The sequence below is a fragment of the Benincasa hispida genome, chromosome 10, assembly GCF_009727055.1.
Source record: "Benincasa hispida cultivar B227 chromosome 10, ASM972705v1, whole genome shotgun sequence".
NCBI classification, from domain to species: Eukaryota; Viridiplantae; Streptophyta; class Magnoliopsida; order Cucurbitales; family Cucurbitaceae; genus Benincasa; species Benincasa hispida.
The window spans coordinates 39921234-39930041 of record NC_052358.1 but is presented as its reverse complement, the minus strand read 5'-3'; positions in this window follow the sequence as shown (position 1 = coordinate 39930041).

The following is an 8808-nucleotide window of genomic DNA, read 5'->3' as shown; positions in this document are numbered from 1 at the left end:
CCCATGGTTGAGAAGAATGTCAGCTTTGAAATAAGACCTATTATGCTGCAGATGATTCAGAATGTACGTCAATTCGGAGGATCGCAAGGAGAAAACCCACACGCTCATTTGACAAATTTTGTAGACATGTGCAGCGCATTTTCCATACCTGTTGTAACTCAAGAAGATCTTAAACTATATCTGTTCCCGTACACACTGTGGGATGAAGCAAAGAGGTGGGCTCAGTCGTTAGAGCCAGACGAGATTAATGCATGGGAACAATTGGTTGATAGATTAATGAATAGATTCTTTCCTCCAGCTGTCAATGCGAAGAGGCGGACGGATGTTTTGAATTTCGAACAAAAGGGTTACGAAACCTTGAGCACTGCCTAGGTGCGATTCTGACAGTTAGTGAAGAGTTGTCCGCATATCGGGATTCCCAATAGTATTTTGATGGAACCCTTTTACAATGGCTTAGACCAATCAACACAAACAGTTGTCGATGCCTCCGCAGAAGGAGGATTAATGAACAAGTCATATAACAAAGAACATATTGGATCGTATCTCGCAACATTCTGATGAGTGGATTGATACCAGGCTCGAGGAAAGGGGTCGGGAGCAAGAAAGAGTAAAAAAGTGTTGATGTGTCAACGGATACAATGAGCGCACTGGTCGATCAGATGACCACAATGACCTCACTCCTTCAAACAGTGGCTAACCAACAGAGAACTCTCTCTCAAGGACAGCGCAAGTCAATGCATTGACTCACGTGGCCGCAATGAATTGCATAATATGGAGAGGGACATCCAGTAGAAGTTTACCCATGGAATCAACAACCCGTATATGTTGTCTACGGTTAATCATTTGGCAACATCTATAACCCTGGTTGGTGGGATCACCCAACTTTAGGTTGGGATGGGAATCACAATCAAGAGAGTCATAGTTTCTATGAGTACAGTTATCACGGGGATCGAGGCAACCCTCCGGTCTTCATTAATCTGGACTGCAACCCAGGTAATTCTCAAGGTACACCACCCTGTGACCAACTGTTCTTATATGATACCTCTTGCAGCACCTCATCTCTGGAGACATCGTTAAAATATTATATTGAAAAGAGCGAGGCAATGAGGCAATCGCAAGCTGGCTCCCTTAAAGAATTAGAAGAACAGATAGATCAGCTTGCGAGGGTATTAAAGAAGAAAGCGCTTAGTATGCGGCACGAAAACTCAAGAGTATCGGGGCTCAGAGGTAAAAAACAATGTCATGCAGTGACATTGAGGAATGGCAAAACAACAACCCCTATGCCATTAGTACCGGATGCAACAACAACACTAGTAGATTTGACTTTTGATGATGAACAATCAACTAATATTGAAAAAAGTACCAGTTCAGAAGTAAGTTCATCAACAAAAGATGAAGCTCCTTAAGACATGAATTCTAAATCAACGCAACCTCCAGTTAATGAAACACAGCAAGCATAAGACCTCAACAAACAGCCAAGTGAACAAGAAATACGGCGGAATCTGCCACCTTTTCTGTCCCGGCTGAAGAAGAAAGATGATAGCAAGCAATTTCAGAGGTTTCTGGCGTTCTCCGACAGCTACACATTAACATTCCCTTGATAGAAGCACTAGAGCAGATGCCGAGTTATGTAAAATTTCTCAAGGATATTCTTGCCAATAAAAGAAAGATCAGGGAAAATGAAACAGCTACGTTAACTATGAGTGCAGCGCACTGTTTCAAAACAATCTCCCCACTAAAATGAAGGACTTTGGGAGTTTTACATTGCCTTGCACGATAGGAAGGAAGATGGTTGGGAACGCGCTATGAGATTTAGGGGCAAGCATAAATTTGATGCCCTTGTCGATTTTTAAGAAGCTAGATATCGGCAACGCAAGACCAACCACGATCATATTGCAGTTGGTCGATAGATCGATAAAGCTTCATGAGGGCAAGATAGAGGATGTTCTCATGCAAATGGACAAGTTTATCTTCCCGGCAGAAGTTGTCATATTGGATTATGAAGTCGATAGAGAAGTCCCTATCATCTTGGGTCGTCCATTTCTCGCAATAGGGCGAGCACTGATCGATGTGCAAAAAGGAAATTAACCATCAGGGTCGACGATCAGGAAGTAAAATTCAACGTGTTCAATGCGTTGAAGTACCCAGGTGATATAGAAAATTGCCAGGTATTGAGGAACTGTGGGAAGAACCTTGGCATGAAACCCCTGAAGGATCTAAGGAAGAAGATTTTTGAAATCGGTGCAATGTGGAGGAGGACTGCGCCCACAATTCATGTTGAATCAAATTATTGAACCGCTCAAGTTATTCTGAACGGACATCATAACACATTAAGCCATCTTTGAAGTACCATCTGTGCTAGAGTTAAAGCCATTGCTGTGCACCTAAGTATGCTTACTTAGGAGTAACAACACGTTACTGGTTATCATTTCTGCATCGCTGGTAAGGAGAAAGAAGATTGATGTGCATACAGATCCTAAAGAAATAACACAAAGCCTAGGATGGACCTTGGCAAGACATTCGAGAATCAGTCTTCGTATTGTATGCCAAGTTCGTAGGAAGAAGGAAAGACTGGATTAGTAGAAAGGCAACGCGCTTGAACTCTGCCATGAGGAGGTCGTAAAGAAGGAAATAGTAAAGTGGTTGATGCAGTGTCATCTACCCGATATCTGATAGCAGTTGGGTGAGCCCAGTGCAGTGTGTCCGAAGAAAGGGGGGATGACAATCGTCACTAAATGACAAAAGAATTAATTCCCAAAGAACACTAGCGGGTTAGAATTTGTATGGATTATCGCAAGCTGAATTTGGCCACTAAAAAGGACCACTTCCCACTCTCGTTCATTGATAAGATGTTAAATAGACTTGCGGGAAATGAATTCTTCTATTTTTTTACGGCTATTCAGGGTACAACCAAATAGCAATTGCGCCGGAGGACCAAGATAAGACAATCTTCACGTGCCCATTTAGTACGTTCGCATTCTGACGCATGCCTTTTGGACTCTGCAATGTGTCAGACACTTTTCAACAATGCATAATGGCAATATTCTCAGATTACTTGGAGGAGTCAGTCGAGGTATTCATGGATGATTTCTCAGTCTTCGGTAATACTTATGACTCCTGTTTATCTAACCTTGAAAAGGTCTTGAAGAGATTTGTGGCAACAAATCTTGTTTTGAACTGGGAAAAATGCCACTTTATGGTGGAAGAAGGAATAGTGTTGGGTCACAAAATCTCTAAGGCAGGATTGGAAGTTGATCAGGCAAAGATTGACGCAATTTCCAAGTTACCCCTACCAGTGAACGTAAAAACACTTAGGAGCTTTTTGGGACACGCTGGGTTTTATAGAAGATTTATTCGTAACTTCTCCCAGATCCCAAGGCCCTTAAGTTCACTCCTAGAAGCTGACCGATAATATAATTTTGATGACGCATGCACCAAAGCATTCAATACATTGAAAGATGTGCTCATCTCCACACCCATTTTGATTGCTCCGGATTGGACGCAACCACTTGCGTTGATATGCGATGCTAGCGGATATGCTGTGGGCGCAGTTTTGAGTCAGCACATGGATAAGATATTGCATCCTATTTATTATGCAAGTAAAATATTGAATGATGCACAGGAGAATTATACAACCACAAAGAAGGAACTGCTCGCAGTGGTATTTGCATTAGAGATATTCCGACGGTACTTAATCGGAACAAACGTTGTGGTGTACACGGATCACTTTGCGGTCAAGTATTTGATGATGAAGAAGAATGCAAAATCGAGGCTTATACGGTGGGTGTTGCTCCTGCAAGAGTTTGACCTGAAGATTAAAGACCGGAAGGGCACCGAGAACTAAGTCACCGACCATTTGTCACGATTGGAGAATTGCGAGGTTCAAGGGATAGAAAAAGATATTGAGGAAAGATTCCCCGATGAGTTGCTGATGGCAGTAGACATTAATGTTCTCTGGTATGCGGACATAGTAAACTTCATCATTTGCGATCAAATACCGGATGACTATACTTACCAGCAGAAGAAGAAGCTAAGATATGATGCCAAATTTTATTTCTGGGACGATCCATTCGTATATCGACTTGGACCTGGTCATATATTACGTCGATGCATTCCTGAGCACGAAGTCAAGCACATTTTAGAGCTTTGTCATGAGTCTCCATATGGAGGACATTTTGGGGGCCAGCGGACCGCAGCAAAGGTCCTACAGTGTGGCTACTTCTGGCCAACACTGTTTAAGGATGCCCATGCCCATGTTGTGCAATGCGACAGATGTCAAAGAACGGGGAATATGTCTAAAAGAAATGAAATTCCATTGACATCAATCTTAGAGGTTGAATTATTTGATGTTTAGGGAATTGACTTCATGGGCCCATTTCCACCATCAGAAAGTCATCACTATATTTTGGTCGCGGTTGATTACGTATCAAAATGGGTTGAGGCCATCGCATGTGCCAAGAATGATGCAACCACAGTGGCGAAGTTTCTGAAGAAGAACATTTTTGCTTGATATGGGACGCCATGGGCCTTAATCAGCGATGAGGGCTCTCACTTTATCAACCGCATAATTGCCAGCTTGTTGACTTAATTCGACTTCAGCCATTGATTTGTGACTGCATATCACCCACAAACTAATGGGCAGACGGAGATTTCTAACAGAGAGATCAAAACTATCTTGGAGAAGGTAGTCAATACTTCTAGGAAGGATTGGTCACCCAAGTTTGATGAAACATTGTGGGCATACAGGACTGCCTATAAAACACCAATTGGCATGTCCCCGTATGCCCTGGTCTTTGGAAAAGCTTGTCATCTGCTGCTCGAGTTAGAACATAAGGCGATGTGGGCATGCAAGAAGCTAAAGTTTGATTTAGCGAGTGCGGAGAAAGTTCGGAAGCTGCAACTGAACCAGCTGGTCGAATGGCGAAGGGACGCCTACGAAAATGCCAAGATCTATAAGGAGGAAACCAAGAAATGGCATGTATAAACGATCGAACATTCACCGAAGGTCAACAGGTATTATTATTTAACGCACATTTACGATTGTTCCCAGGGAAATTGAAGTCTTGCTGGTCTGGGCCATTCCAAATCAAGACAATCTTTCCTCACGGCATAGTGGAATTAACAACTTTAGACGGGAACAGTGCATTTAAAGTCAATGGTCAACGGATTAAGCCTTACTATCTATGTTTACTTGCTTTCTTTACAGCTTTTTTTTACCGCTTTCTAAATTCCTTTATTTGTTGCCTATTAGGATTAGCTTTTAATACTTTATGTATTTTCTTCCAATTTAATTTCATATGTATTTCCATTCCTTTAATTTAGTAGCGTCGGTCGTATAGATTTTGAGAATGATTGGATGAATCATTAAACACCGCAAAATCTTTTTCGACTTGCGTTGTTGATGAATTAAAAAGAAAAAAAATAGAAGCTGGTAAGTAATGTGATGATGGGTGCAGTGTGTGGTAACAAGAGACACCTTGCATCCATTATACCTAAATGCATCGCATTGAGGGGTGTGTTGCGCGTGTGTGTATCCTTTGCCCGTCCTTAGTTAGATGCACTATGTTGAGGTAGTGTTGTACTGATAGAAATGTTGTGCGCCCGATCCTCCAAAAATGTGTTTAGATAAGGGGTGTGATGCAGGAGTACATGTGTGTTGCCCGTCCTCAGCAAAAATGTATCTACGTTTATTGGAAGCATGGTGTGAATTTTTAATCGTGCACCCTTCTGAATCAAATTTGAAAGAAAAGCTTAATTCTTTTTTTTTTTTTTTATCAATTTCTTTGACTCTTATATAGACAAAAATTTTGTATTGCGATCATTTATACTTATTTGTATACTTTGTTAATATTCAATACAATTGAGTACATACTCAATCCTTTTTTCCTGTGCCTTTTTCTTTATCATCCTTTTTTCAATTATTTGCGATGTTCTTAATCATTTATTTTTACGATCTTCATTGCGCTGCCATGATGTATTATATGTTTATACTTAGAAACATTTCCCATACTTTGAAAATTCTGACTAACACCTAATTAATTCTTAGTTTAGCAGTACTTTACCTTTTATTTTTCAAAGTTCTGCTCAAACCTTCTTTTTGAAATTTTCTTCTAAGTGTTTGTCAAGTCTATCCAAACAATGCAATGAGAACCTTGCTTATCTTTAAATTTAGGGGTGAGGAAGGTCTGAGCAGATGAGATCAAGAATATGTGATCATTAAGAAAATGCGTTTATTTTATTTCCATTTTCAAAAAAAAATTATGCAAAACTCCAATGTTAGCACAAGGGAAAGCCTAAAAAATGTTCCCAACCTGATAAGAGTTTAGTTGTGAAAGGAGCCTGCTCGTAGTTGGATGTTCGTATGACACCCATAGGAGTAAGCCAAAACAAAGATGGGTTTCCAAGAACAATGCAGTATGAAAAAAAAACAAAAACAAAATAAAAGAATGCAGGAGACAAGTCCTCTGAATACCATGAGTTAAAGTTGAAATTGGCACACAACCGTAGTTGGATGTTCGCATGACACCCGTGGGAACAAGCCAAACTGAAGGGTGTAACCATGATCAACAGTCTCTAAACAAATGATGCAAAGTTTTGACCACCGCAAATAGATGCATCAAGTTGTTTCGACAAAGAAGAGATAAACATTCTATTTTAAAACTAGAAAAGAATCTTTGAGCAGAAATTTGTTATATAGACGAATAAAGTAGGGCTTTGCTAGGAATTAGCAAGGATGGAAGGAAATTACTTTGTTAAGTAATGTGCCTAAGTGTAACATTCGGATCAACCATTCGTTGCAAAAAATATAGGATAGGAATTGAGCATTATTGCCTTAGTAGAAGATATGCTTGAGGACAAGCAACGATCGGCATCAGTGCTAGATGATGATGTTGGGCGATGGCGCTACGTGATGGGCGTGTGCGCTAGACAATAGCTGTGCTTTGCTAGACAATGGGCGTCAGCGCTACACGATGAGCGAGAGCTGTGCGGTAAGCTGTGTGCTATGCGATAGGCGTAGACCCTATGCGATGGTGTTATACGGCAACAGTACTAGACGATGAGCTAGGAAATGAGACAAGCCATGATGGACGCATGGTGAAACATTTTTGCGTTACTAAGGCTTGCGGTACATAAGGTTTATGAGGTTAGGTTGCATTGGTCTTGAATAAGAGACTAAGGACGTTGGCAAACAAGGACATACATGCGTTGGCCATAGGGGATGCGTTAGCAAGAGCCAAGGCGATGGTAAGCTATACCATGAAGTGTTGAGTTGAGAACTAGCTTTACCCAAAGGTTGTTATGCATTGGTGATGTACTATATGCCAAGGACATTCGAGGGCATGTGGGTGCATAGGACAAGGATAATAGTATGCGTTGGAAGAGTGTTGGTCATAATCCTAGTTGAGCGCATAGGCCAAAGGTAAAGCCATGCAAGAGAAAATGGCATCCACGACCAAGCATTTGAGGTAGGATGACCACATTTTAGGTTGGATGAACGCATTGGAGGTTAGATGGGCGCATAGGTCATGTGAGGGAGCGATCGGCCAAGATGGCTTGCGACCATAAGGGTGTGGAATGAGCCAATGGTGATCATCCGAACATGTGGCTTGTTGGGAAGAAATCTTGGGCTTCAAGCAAATGAGGTGGATGCACAAGAAGACATGCAAATTTAAGCATTATGTGTGGGTTAAGGAAGAGGAAGACACCTTAGATTGCAATGGCATGAAGGTTGCATTGATAGTGTGGGGAAAAGATACTTGGACATGTCGCCAAGTAGGAGGTGTCGGCCTTGGAGAGATTTTGGACGCCTATAAATAGGGCCAAGGACTTCTCTTCAGATCATAACTCAAATTCTCTTCAAAGAATATTAAGAAGAGTGTATGAAGGCTGATTATGAGGAAACTACGCATTGATGAAAGAACGCATGCGTTGGTAGCAAAACCAGGCATTGGTCATAAAGTTTCAAGAGAAGGAGACGCAGTCGACAGTGAAGTCTGGAAGTAGCGTCAACTTGGGATGAGGATATCTCCCAGCATACTCGTGCGTTTGGAATGATTCCAAAGCCATCTGAAAGCTCTGAGAGTCTAGTTTTTAGGATAGGGTTGCTGGAGAAGAAGCTCCAAGGAATCAAGCTAGAAAGTGAGGAAATGACAGAAGGGTCAAGCTATCAGGTAAGCTTGGGTCATTCTAGATGTTTTGATGATTCATCACGAAGAGTTATGAGCTAATATTTTAAGGTAAACTTCCTGAGACATTTTAGAGCATGTTTGTAGAAGAAAGTATCTCGAGATAAGCTTATAACTATGAGTAATCCGAGCTTTAAATTGAATCTGGATCTTAGGTTCAAAAGGGAGCCCAAGGTAACCAAGGAACTTCTAGAGAGAAAGGTTCCTAAACGACCAAGGTGAGTGACTAAATAATTACAATGTTTTAAAGAAACCATGTTTTAAATAAATATTATTCTCATGCTAGCTAGTTTTACGAAGTAATTTCCAAGCAAAACATGAGTTATATTTTAAACGCATGCCATGTATGACTGTTTATTGAAAAACTATTTATGTGTGTTTAAATACACCAAGCATGCGTTAGTATCTTTTAAGACATGTTTTCTATACGGTATGCCTTACATGCTTTAAAGAGAAAGTCATTTTATGACTAGTTTTACTTGAAACTCGATACCGAAGAACATTTGAGAAGGTATCTGATCAACTCGATACTGAAGGACATTTCATAAGGTATCCGAGCAGCTCGATACTGAAGGACAAGTTTTGAAAAGGTATCTGAGCAAAAGTACCTAAGGTATGACGA